The 13,792-nt window shown below is 35.7% G+C and overlaps 1 pseudogene; it reads right to left on the bottom strand.

Moving 5' to 3' along the window:
• Positions 1–404: 404 nt before the first annotated feature.
• LOC101343199 (UDP-glucuronosyltransferase 2B17-like) lies at positions 405–13,685 on the bottom strand (annotated as a pseudogene).
• Positions 13,686–13,792: the final 107 nt, after the last annotated feature.

The following is a 13,792-nucleotide window of genomic DNA, read 5'->3' as shown; positions in this document are numbered from 1 at the left end:
TCATTAAGGATACATATATTTCATATGACTGTACATTATTTATGAAGAAAATGTTTCTGAAAATGCACAATGATAACATTAGGCTTCCTGAACTTTTCAAATCAACAAGTTGAGGCTCCAGTGAGTTTTTTTTTTTTTCGCGGTTATGAAATTATACGTAAATCATCACTAAAGTAGAATTTTTTCAGTATTTAAAAATGAGACTAATACCTTGAATATAATCCTTCTGATACTGTCCATTTCAAGAGGAATATTGATGAGGAATTTATCAAAAAACACACAGGATTTTTCCTTCTTAGGAGAGAATGGATTAACTAACACTTGGACAATTAACCAAGAGTAAAATATCTGAGGAAATCAGAAAAGGCACAGCTCTTGCAAAATGTAGAGGAGAATCTGCCCACAACTTGTACCATAATGGCTGAATTAAATGTTACAGTCTCACTTATCATGCCTATTAGTCTTACGTCTTAAGGAGGCCTATTCCCTCTTTTTCTTCTTTCCTGTCTTAAAACACTTTTGATAACCAAACAAGCAACGTTTTATGACAAGAAAAGTAACAATTGCCACACAAGCCAGTGGAAACCCAATCACATCCAGAGAGTGGTACTGGTACCAGGTGAGGCTAAGGGCGGCTGGGCGAAGGTGCTTGGCTCCTTTGTGGCGCATGACAAACTCGATCCAGAAGACAGCAAGATCCAGGGGCCTAACAGGCTGATCATGATGAATGGCTGATAACCTCATAGTGTTCTCTTTATAGCTGAAGAAAAATCAAATAGACTTCAACTTAGAGAATAAACCAGAAAAGATAATTATGTGAAATTTTCATGCAGATGGTAAAAATTAGTGCTACATAAGATTGGAAGAAAAACATATTATTTTCCTCTGAGGTGATGATAGAGATTTTAGTTTAATAGCTCGAATTTGTTGAATGCATAGGATTTGAAGATGTAAAGAAAGACAGAAGTTAGGAGAGGAGGTATGTTTAGGATCGAGAATGGAATGATCTAAGTCCTAAGGGAAAAAAGAGAAAAAGGAAAAAAAGAAAAATTTCATCCTTTGAGTTTGCAGAGTTTGAATTATTCATTATGAAATTGTTAATGGACCTGATGTAAAAGGTTCAAAATACTACCATTACCCAGAAATAGGACACGGGTTCTTGATGAGCTCCAGGAACATGTCCACACAAGGCTGCTCAGGAATTGGTGTTGGTTAGGAATTGGTATTGACCTTATGTCAGTGACTGAGTAGTTAAAAGTGTGAAAGTGGATTGTCTTGGTTTGAATCGTGATTCTAACACTTAATTGCTGTCTGCATTGGGCAAGTTATTTATTCTCTCTGTGCATCAGTTGTCTCTTTGTTAAAATGGAATGGATGGAAATAGTGCCTTTTCATCTGATTATTGAGAGGAATAATGGATTGAGTCCTAGAATACTTAGAATTGTTCCTATCATGTAGTAGACACTCAGAAAATGTTTGCTATTATTGTTGCTGTTCTTCTTAGTATTGTTATTGTGGAATCTGGAGAGTGCTCAATATTGCACTTTGAGGCATTGCAGTTGTATTTGTTTTTTTCTCTTGAAATGATTATTGTCTTAGTCACCTGGTGCTGCTCCAACAGAAATACCACAAGTGGATGGGTTTAAAGAAGAGAAGTTTATTTTCTCACAGTCAAAGTAGGCTAAAAGTCCAAATTCAGGGCGTCAGCTTCAGAGGAAGGCTTTTTCTCTCTGTCGGCCTTCTTCTCTTTGGTGTTCCCCCGGACTAGGAGCGTCCAGTGCAAAGGACGCCCTCTGCTCCAGGCACTGCTTTCTTGATGGTATAGGTCCCCCATTCTCTGATTGCTTCCCTTTCCTTTTATCTCTTGTAAGGTTAAAGGTGGTGCAGGCCATACCCTAGGGAAACTCCCTTTACATTGGATCAGGGATGTCACCTGGGTAAGGGCAGTGTTACAATCCCACCCTAATCCTCTGTAACATAAAATTACAATCACAAAATGGAGGCCAACCACACAATTCTGGGAATCATGGCCCAGCCAAACTGATACACAAATTTTTTGGGGGACATAATTCAAACCATGACAATTATGATCAAGGAAGAAGAGTAAATAAAGGCATATCGCTTATGAACTCTGAATTCCAAAGTGCTATAGTATTGTACTGTAGCAACAGCAGTGGAGGTAACTTCTCTCCCAGTTATTTAAAAAAACACAGTGGGAGTGCTGGGTTTTTGAAAGGAGGGCACTAATCCTGAAGCATTTTTACAAGAGAGAAATAATATAATGAGAAGTGACATTATACAAGTGAAGAACTTAGACAATGCCTAGCATGTGATAAGCATTCAATATGCATCAGCTAATAAAGAAACTATCCTCATTTCTAATACCACCATTATATTAATTAAAAATGAAAAGGCGTTTAAAGACATCTATACTAGAGAAATATGGTTTTACTTGAACTCACCAAATGAAAGCTTATTCCTTTTAAAATAATAAAAAATAAAGTATGCTTTACATGGTAATCATTTTGAATGAGCCATAGTTGCACTAAAATTAAAACATCTCTGCTTTTAAAATACAAGTGTCCACTGCACTATCATTATCAATATATTCTCAAATGACATGTTTTATTCCCGCTTAAAGTCATTATAAACCAAAAGGTGAAAATATATACATAATAATTATGATAACAATAGAAGTAATTGTACAATTTAAATTAATGTATGTCTTAAGATAATTTGGACACAAAATATTTCTAGTTTCAGGAATTTTGTCTTTAGAACAGGAATATTCCAACATTCCAACTGATGAAAATCAAAGACTACAGCCTTCAGTATGGATTACACCTCAACATCAAGAAAACAAAAATCCTCACAATTGGACCAATAAGCAACATCATGATGAATGGAGAAAATATTAAAGTTTTCAAGGATTTCATTTTACTTAAATCTACAATCAATGCCCAGGGAGGTGGCAGTCAAGAAATCAAATGACGTATTGCATTGGGCAAAGTTGCTGTAGAAGACCTCTTTAAAGTGCTGAAAAGCAAAAATATCACTTTGAGGACTAAGGTGTACCTCACCAAAACCAAGGTATCCTCAATCGCTTCATATGCACGCCAAAGCTGGACAATGAATAAGGAAGACCAAGAAGAACTGATGCCTTTGAATTATGGTATTAGTGAAGAATATTGAATATACCACGAACTGTGAGAAGAACAACTGAGTCTGTCTTGGAAGAAGTACAGCAAGAATACTTAGAAGGGAGTATGTGGAGACTTCGTCTCACATAATTTGGACAGGTTATCAGAGGAACCAGTCTGTGGAGAAGGACATCAAGCTTGGTAAAATAGAGGGTCAGCGCAAAAGAGGAAGACACTCAATGAGGTGGATTGACACAGTGCTGCAACACTGGGCTCAAACATAGCAACGATTGTGAGGATGATACAGGACAGGGCAGTGTTTCTTTCTCTTGTATATAAAGTTGGTATCAGTTGGAACTGACTCGATGGCACCTAACAGCAACAACGACATGTCATGCTGATTTACTAAAGATAAACCATTTTAGAATAGTTTAAAACATTTAATGAGTCTCATGCTGAGAGAAAGTCACACAACTGTGCAGGGTAGTATTGTTATAACGTTCATGGTCCCTACTTCAGCTTTGCTCTCATCTCATAATTCTTCCATTTCCAACTTCAGTTATTCCTCACATTCTCCTTATTAGCTATTTCTAAACTCTCCTATTGTTATAACATTCATGGTCCCTTCTTCAACTTTGCTCTCATCTCATAATTCTTCCATTTCCAACTTCAGTTATTCCTCTCATTCTCCATATTAGCTATTTCAAAACTTTCCTATTAGCCTCAAACCTCTGACAAATCATTCCCCCAACATCACCAAAAACAAAGACAGAAATGAAGAAACAAACAAACTTGTTGTATCACTCACAATGGGTCGTTGATGACTGTCTTTAAAGCGTTGAGCAAATCTGTACTTGTCATTGTGTCCGTGTTCATACTGACTGCTGCCCCCTTGGCCTTCATGCGAACAATGTTATCAGGTTGATCCACAAACAAGGGAATGCCCACCACAGGGATCCCATGGTAGATAGCCTCATAGATGCCATTGGTTCCACCGTGAGTTATAAAAGCTTTGGTGTTTGGATGACCTAGGAATGGGTGGAATTTAGCAAAATTATTCATTATTATTCTTAGAAATAAAATGAGAACTGGGAAATACAAGGAACTCAATGGTTCTAAAGGAAGGGCTGTTATTGTTCATCTGCATTTGAAATACCTCTCCAACAGTGGAAAGGATAGGTATGAGGTGGGAGCATTAGAAGAAAGAGATGAGCCAGGAGGCTGTTAAAAAATTTCATACTAGAAGTGATTATACCTGAAATATAGATATCTTGCTTCTGGCCATAAGGATTATAACTGTATATAATAAAATGCCAATTATTATAGTTCATCTTTTTTCCCTCTAGTACTAGAAAATATATATAGAAAGAACTTATGCTTTATTGTTGAGTTTTTCAATAATAAACGCTTAATAATTGGTTTTCTGTTGAACTTTTATCCCTCTGATTGGCTGCTACTCGTATTTTCAGTATTTGTTCTCTAATCTTACCAAGAAGATCATTCTGGGGGATCCACTTATAGAGCCAAGTATTGGATCCTAAGGTATCTGGTTTCTTGCCATCATATCACCACAGCACCTATTAAGATGAAAAAAAACAAAACAAAACTTAATTCTATGAATAGAACTGTAAGGTTATAACAAGTTAGAATTCTAAAGACCTTAAAAGACCATTTAGTCAAACCCCTTTCATATGACAGAGGAAAGGAGGAAGGAGGTGTTAGGAAATCGGAATTACTAAAACATTGAAGTAAATAGGAATACCCACATTAAATGAACTTCTTTTTGTATCTCATCAGGTACAGAATATAATTAAGATGTTTCACCCATGGGAGATTAGCAATGAAAAATTGAAGCATTTGGGGAATTGTTAGGCAGGCATAATTCTAGTATAAAAAACAGTAGTGAATTCCTAATGATCAAATGTTTATTTTCTTTTATTTATTATACTGGCTCTCATCTCCTAAATTTAATTTTAACCAATTTCTCTCTTTTTATTATTGTTTGAATGACATGGAAGAGAGTTTACTTATGTTCACTTGTTCCAGAATTTGTGGTTTTGTGAAATATTTTTTTACTTTCCTATTTGATCTACCCTTTTCCTAATTGCCTAATTAAAATTTCATTCCTTTCCAATAACATCTGTAGTGAATATAGTTCCTTCAGGAATCTTGCAAGAAAGAGGAGCAAATGACAGGAGAGAATTCACTGATTCCTGTATACCTGGCTACAACATCATTATGATGCCAAAACTTCACACTGCACCTGTAAAATACATGTATTATTCATCACAATGTTAATGCTAAAGTAATTATCAATTAAAAACAACTTGTATTGTTTTAACATTTAACACCTATATTTTTGTTTTCCCACTGATAGTAGAGATAAATTGGAGCTATCATAATAGTTTGCCTTCCTGCAGAAAATTTCCTTAATCAGACCCTTTACAGAGTTACCCAGACTAGTGAAGTACTTCGTCCCCATGAAGACACTTTATCTACCTTTTGTGGAATCTGGGCAAGGGCTGATGCGATTGTATTGGCCCTTTCTTCTGTGATGTTACTGACCATTGACCCAAGAGTAAACACCACAACACCATGTGTTCCAGAGTTCTGGACAAACTCTTCTATTTCCTGTGAAGAAAGAATTTGCTTCATCATGAAACAGCAACAAAATATTGAACAATATTTGAGATTTGGCAACAAACAACTTAAGAGAGAAAATCAAGTACTGACATCTGAAACCAAACGCATTGCTATAGAATCGATTCCGACTCATGACAACCCTATGTGTAACACAGTAGAACTGAGTTCCGTAGGGTATTTTTTTTTTTTTTTTTTTGCTGTAATCTTTATGGAAGCCGATCTCCAGACCTTTCTTCTGTGGCACCATTGGGTAGGTTGGAGTTGCTAACCTTTTGATTAGTAGGTTTGTGACACCCAGGGATCTTCAAGTACTGATAGAGAGAAATTATTAGAATAATGGCTGCTTTTTAACAAAACTAATCAGTCAGTTCCTTTGGAAAGAGATGTGTAATATGAAATATATGGCCTTTATTAAGTATATTTGGGTAAATGTGTGTATGCGTGTGTGTAGTATAAGCAACATATGAAATTAAATCATTACACAGTAGTGAGAGGGACCCTCACTCTTCATTTACAGTTATTAATTACTAATACAGATTCTTGGAAGGAGGCAACACAGCAGGATGTTAACTCAGCTTTAATTGTATATAATTATATTTCTAATGAAGTCGCAGCACAGTGCAAATGATTACTGTGCTCGGCTGCTAACCAAAAGTTTGGAAGTTCAAGTCCACCTAGTGGTGCACCAAAAGAAAGACATGCCAATTTATTTCTGAAAAATCAGCCAATGAAAACCGTATGGAGCACAATTCTACTCTGATACACATGGGGTCACCATGAGTCAGAATCAACTTGGGGGCAACTTGTTGGTTATCGTCCTACTAAATAACATGTGTTTATTCCAGTAGGTTTTCTGGAGAGTTCTTTTAGTTGAGAGTCATTAGTGTTTTACTTCCTGACTATAAATACTAAGGAAAAATTAGTTACGGTGGGGATGATTGTACAACAATATTTCTCTCAGTTATATAATCTTTACGTCACACGTTTAACTTTCTGACAGTCTCCCCAGCATTCCCCTAAAACACCCTTAATGTCCAGAGGTTGAGAATCTCTAATATTCAAAAAAACTTCGGTTTGGAATTTCTGTGAAAGTCATAAGAGTTCTACTTACAATCCATAAATACACATTTATTGTTACATATCAGAATGTCCATATCTCTGGGCTTCTTACTTATGACACTTATTGCCATGAAGTCATATTGTGAAACTGATGTACCTGTGGAATGTACTATGCATAAGTGTGGGTGTGAGGGACACTTATCATCATCTCAGTGTGCCCTGCGGGGAGCACTCTTTCCCCAGTGGGAGAAGTATGCCAGGCCTTTCTCCATCTGGAATCTGGTCACCCTCTTAAGAATCCCTCTTCACATTATATAAAATTCCTGGTGAAGACGGGTTCACCTGGATTTGTTTGAAAGTTGTTTTGACTTATGTTCCCTGATCCTTGCCTTATTTTTGTTATATTAATTTCTCTATTAGAATGATTTCACATTCCCCAACAAACGCACCCTGTCACCAAATAAAGAAAAAAAAAAAAAATGCAGAGCCAAAAGTTTCCTGGATATTTTGCCAAAACTATATACTTATCTTTTTTTTTTAAATTCCTTCTGTCTAAAATTCATTATTTGTTTTTTTCACTGTAAAATAACGACTGACTCCTTTCAACATAAAAACTATTAGTTCTGAGCCTAGTATCATTGGCATAAAACTTCTTTTCAAAACTGCTTTACTGCTTTTATAGAAAAGACAAAAGAAAGAAAATATATTCCAAACCCCAACTGTGCAGACCCTATTTTACTCAGAGTTTTTATCAAAAGTGTAATTTTAACCTGATGACATCAGTTTCAATATGAGGCTCACTGTACAAATCCTATGAATCACATGGCGCACTGGTATTTTCTATATGATTCCAGTGACTCACAGAAGCATTTAAAGTAATCTGTGTTTAAAGTTGTGTCTCTCTGGCTTGCTGTCCAATACCTCCTTTATCTTTGCTGTGGAAGATAGATCTGGATAGTATCATAGCAATTCACCTTTTCTTTATAATCACTGACGTGGACTGGTTCGTTCCTATTCTGTGACATCTTTATGAAAATAATACACTCATTTGAAGAAATTTTGGAAAAGTATGAAAAATATAAGAGAAAGTAAGATTCATCCACACTTTCCATCCTGAGAGTGTTTAAAATCTGTATGCTTTCATTCTAGTGTTTATCCTATTCATATGCTGAAATGTAAAAATATGACATATATTTAGAAAATTGTAATCCCACTGTATGTATCTTTTTTCTACAAGAAATTTGTCATCATATTGTATTTATCATTTTGCCCCTAGATTTCAGACTAATCTTGTATAATGGTTGATTTTGTGTAATTAAACATTTCTTGATGAAATGATTATAATTGTGTGGATACACATATTATGTTATTTAACCTCTCATTAATGTTGGAATTTAGATTACTTCCAATGTTTAGTTTTATAAATAATGCTGTCATTAATATTGATTCTACAATCTTGATTTTTTTCCTCCGTGTAGATTCGTATGAGTATATTGTGATGGTTAAGATTGTGTGTCAACTTGGCTGGGCCATGTTTCTCAGTGTTTTGGCAGTTGTGTAATGTTGGGATCACTTCCCTGTTGAGATTCAATACATGATCACCTCCATGATAGGATCTGCTATGAGTAGCCAATCAGTTGAAAGGGAGTTTCCTTGGGCGTGTGGCCTGCATTGAATACAAGCAGACATTCTGTTAAGGCTTCGGGGCTTTTTGCTTGTGCTGGAAGCTGCAGCTGGCTCTTGTCCATCTGACCTTCAGGTCTTGGGACTTGAGCTAGCAGCTAACCTGCAGCCTTGCCTGCCAATCTTGGTATTCATTGATCTTCACAGCCTGTGAGCAAGAGCCTTGCTCTCAGACCTGCTGATCTTGAGTTTGACAGCTCCTATGGCTACGTAAATCAGGAGAAGCTTCTATCCTGATTCCATGGACTTGGAACATTCCAGCCTCTACAACCTTATGAGACATTTGCTTGATGTAAATTTTTCTCTTTCTGTATATTTATACATTTCACTGGTTTTGCTTCTCTAGAGAACTCAGCCTAAGACATATACTGTGATGTCATAGGCTGTAAGAATTTTTAAATCTTTTGATACATTTTGCCAAGTGCTTTATTTCTTTTTTTGAAAAAGTCAGAAATTATCTGAGAGTTTAATAGTTAATGGAAAAGCAGGTAATATGGGGGGAGCAATCACTTTTTATAATAAGGGATAACAGTCTTCACAATCATTGAGTCGAATTCAAATATTGTTTCTGCAATTTAAATAACAATTACTACCAATATATTATTTAAACTATTATACTGCTATTCCTCCTCCTTCTCCTCCTCTGTTTCCTCCTCTTCCTAAGACCGTCATTTTCCTTTAATGTGAATGGGAAAATCTTTCATGAATAAGGTTAGATTGCATAAAACTTTCTTTAATCTTATGGCAGCTTTTGGATCCTATAAAAGATATTATAGCCTACACAATTAGCCCCCCAAATAAATATTGAGTTTTCATCCTTGAATAGGATCTCAGTTTTATGTTGCTGCCAGCTAGAAGGTAGAAAAACAGATCTCTTAATAAATTATATACTAGTGCAATAAAGCATGCTTGCTTTTTATTTATATTTTAAAGGTATAATATTAATTTAAAATATATTAGATTCTTGCTTTCCTTCATAAGGAAATTATTTTGTAATTTCAAACTAAGGGGAATTTTTAGATACAATTGGTAGAAATTATTTGATCTTTATTATATACACAGGATTTATTTTCACTATTACATGCACAGAATATGTTTTCTTTGTTCATTTTATCAGGCAGCTATGATATAGATACCCATATACTCAAAGGGGAGCCCCAGTGGTGTAGTGGTTAAGTGTTCTGCTGCTAACCAAAAGTTCAGCAGTTAGAATCCACTGCCCACTTCTTGGAAACCTTATGGGGCAATTCTGTTCCATCCTGTAGGGCCGCTATGAGTTGGAATTGACTGGAAGGCAAACTTCGTTTATTTTTTTAAATACTCAGAGTATTATTGAGGTTTCCCATAAGGTTGATGTATGGTAGAACACTTCCTCTGATAGATAGTTTAAACCATCCCTTTTATTCTCAAGGATGTAAAACTCTGGTATTTGAAAAGATGAATGGTTTCAATGCTGTAAACCAAGGCTGTAAAGCAAGTAGACTTTGAGTTGGCTGCAAATATTGTTGGGAACACTCATTTATCTTCACCCATTTATATTGTTTAGGAATAGTCTTCCTCTAAGCTACAATACCGGTGAAGAGCCTAAATTCTAACAACAAAATTTAAGCATTTCAGCCTGCTTCATCTGTTTGTCAATATGTATCCACCCACTTACAAAAACGCCACAGAATATCTGGTTTTTAGGACTTTGCTAGAGAATACAATCCTGATCTGTTGGAAAACCATTTTCTATTAAATAAGAATTACGTTTAAAGTGCCAGACGCATATGAAATGATTAATAGTATTAGTAATGGTAACAAAAAAATAGCAATAGTTACAGTAGTTAATATTACTTTTAAATTCCTTACTTTGTGCCAGAGACATTTTAAGTGTTTTATATATATTAACTAATATTTTCTCTACAACCACTATATGGTGTTGGTAGTATTATAGGAATAGTCCTCACTCTATGACCATTCTAGCCTGTTTTTTCATCACCTCATGCCTGACCTCCTTCAACAACCTTCTAAGTGGTCTGCCTTTCCACAGTCTTACTCCTCCATAATCCAATCCAGTAACTGGATCTTGAGGGCTCTTTTAGAAAAAGAAATCTGATCTTATCTCCCCCTTGCTTAACTCTTTTCACTGGCTCCTCAATGCCCTTAATAGATGTTTCAAACTCCTTTTGGCTCCAACTATTCTCTCCTGCATAAGCTTCCTCTTACTCCTCCTTTTCCTGCTGGAGTAGGAGATCTTGGGGACCGCCATTACTACTCTAGCTGCTTTATTTTTGTTTTCCTCTTTTCCCCATCTCCTCTACCTATTCCTGCATACCCTTCACCTAAATTATCAAAGACTCTGGGTTACTTTTCATAATCCCTTCTGGGCATTCCCTTAGCATTTTGGTCTTACTATAATACTTGTCACACTATTTTCATTACCTGCTTTTGTTCTATTTTTCCACCTAGAATATAATGTGTGTATGTGTGGTGGAGTGGGGCAGGGGAGGGAGCAGAAACCATGTCTGCTTAGTTTCTCTGCATATCCAACCAACACCTAGCTTACCTGAAATATGGTAGTCACTCTAAAAATTTCTTTGAATTAATGACTGATACTTTCTTAAGTGTTGAAAATGAAGGCTTTAATTTATCAGACCCTAATCTCAAAGTCCCATGGCTATCTCAGTTTATTTTTTCATGATAAGATATTCAAATACTTGTGGTGACATGGAAATACAGGAATTTCTAATTTGCAGGTCACTTTACCCCACTTCCCACATCTTTCTTGCTTAGTCAAACACTCTGAATAAAGAATTTAGAATCATTTCAACTGAAGATAAAAAACCAACAGTAATAGGTTTACCTTAGGCAAGGGATTGGCAGGTTAGCAGTGGAGCCCTCCAACAAAGTCAAAATGTGGCAAGAATGGGCGTGGAAATTCAAAATCCCAATAGGTTCGAATGAGCCATATTTCAGATTTCCCCATTGTCTCAAATAATGTAGTGCGTCTTCCTGAAAAGAAAAGAGAACACAGAAGGTGGAAGTAACTTGAGAAAATTGTCATCTGAATATCTGGGAAATTTTCTGAAGGGAGCTTGGAATAATGGTACCAAAGATGTTTAAAAGTGTGAGAGGAGACTTACGTCTTCAATATCACATCAGTACTTTCACCACCATAAACAATGATTAAACCTAAGCCACTGTAGAAGTAAATATGCATTTGTTTTCTCTAAAGTTGCAAATGTAACAGATGCATAAGTGCAGACAGCTGGAATTTAATCTGCCCAATCAATTAATCCTACCATAGCCATGGAAACACCTTTCTCGGAAGTACTCAGTCTAGTTTTTACAATTTAGCAAGCCAGTTCCTCAACACATAGTTTTCCAACTAAACTGTGAGGTTTTTGTGAGTATGACTCAATTCCCTGTACCAACCACTGCCTTTGGTTCAAGTTAAGAGCTGAATAAAATTTAATTATTAAATAAACCTGTTCGCAATTAACAGCTGGAAAATTTTCACAAATTATGGAAATAGACGTGTTCACTCAGAATTTTTTTTAATAGAGAGACACAGTTAAAAAAAATACAGACTAATAACTTGTATGTCATCTCTTCAGCAACACCATAGGCCCGTAAAACAGGTAATTTGTAAGCACTTAGTGAAGAAATGTGGAATCATTAGAAACCTCAAGGCTCACTAGGCAGAAGCTATGGAGAATTATATTATTTTGATTACAGCTATTTGGCTAGCAGATTAATAAAATATTGTAAACACAAATTATAAATTTTTCAGCCATTATATCTGTCGAATGTGAAGAAATCATGAGAAGGTAATATGGAAAAATATTTTAATTAATAAATAAGAAAACTGAGCTACAGGAAAAGTAATTTTCCCAATGTTGCATAGATATTTGGAGCCCTGACAGCACAGTAGTTAAGAGCTCAGCTGCTAACCAAAAGGTCAGCAGTTCAAATCTACCAGTTGCTGTTTGGAAACCCTATGGAGCAGTTCTGCTCTGTTCTATACGGTCGCTATGCATTGGAATCGACTCAACGGCAACAGATTTTGGTTACATACACAGCTATGCTAGAAATATGTGTGTCAGTCTTCAATCTGTATGTCAATGGTAATCCATTCTTTGAGGTTTACAATGGCTTTTTAAAGATAAAAGTACAATAAAATGGATATATAATTGATTAAAGAAATTCTACCTGTCTTAATTTTTGGGTTTCTGACTTCCTGGAGTCTCCTGTCCTAGTGATGAGCCACTGGATTCTTCTAACTGATTCTATAACAGAAGCCTCTCTATAATATTAGTGAGACTGACAGATGATTTTGTATTTTCATTTCCTCTTTTATTTACAAAAAAAATTCCTCTGGCTTTCTATTTACACAAACTCACCTTCAAAAGCACAAAGAAAGTTAGGATTTCATTCTACCAACTAAAAACATGACTTACCTAGTACTTCACTGTAAAACTGATCCCACTTCTCCTTAAATGCCTGGAACCAAAAGTCAAAATAAAGCAAATACATCATATTTTTTACCCTCTCCATGAATGTCATTTGATCATGTAATTCTGACATAACAATAGGTACATAGGAAGGAGGGGTTAAAAGTCCTCCACTATACTTTTCAACTGTATAGCCGTAAGTGAACTGGACACTATCCACAAAGGGTATTTTAAGTAGCTCAGCCAGCAGCTCACCACAAGGACCAAAGGCATCTGCAAGAATGACATCAAACCTTTATTCTTGTAGTTTCATCATTAGTTTCTTGTTGAAAACTACATCTTTACAGAACTTTTCAAGACAATCAGAATATTCCCATTCAATTTCTTGTATTAGTGAAAAATATGTCCAAAACATATCTTTTGGCAGATCATATGTTATTTTCCTGATCCATTTCATGAAAAGAAACTCAAAATCATCTTTAGTAAGAAAAGTAGGATAAACCTCAAATTTAACAGCAGACTGTTTGTTGGCATCAATAGGAATGGAAGCTGAAGATGTTAGAACAGTCACTTCATGATCTCTCTGAACAAGTTCATCCAGTATTGTCTTTATATTGATCCAATGACTGTATTCAGTTGGCCACACCAGCACTTTTCCACAAGTTCCAGAGCTAAAGTAACAACTCAGTTGTATCAGCAGACCTGAAATCCATTTCATAAACATCCTGGTTAAGTGAGTTCCTCCTTTCAAATTTCTGTTCCCTTCTGCCATTGCTCATGCTTATATCCCAGGAGAAATCAATCAAGAAGTTAAAATACAACTCTTACAGG

Source organism: Trichechus manatus, unplaced genomic scaffold (assembly GCF_000243295.1).
Source record: "Trichechus manatus latirostris isolate Lorelei unplaced genomic scaffold, TriManLat1.0 scaffold00108, whole genome shotgun sequence".
In the NCBI taxonomy this organism is placed as follows: domain Eukaryota; kingdom Metazoa; phylum Chordata; class Mammalia; order Sirenia; family Trichechidae; genus Trichechus; species Trichechus manatus.
Note: the sequence above shows the minus strand (reverse complement) of the source record. Positions and strands in the feature narration are given on the sequence as shown.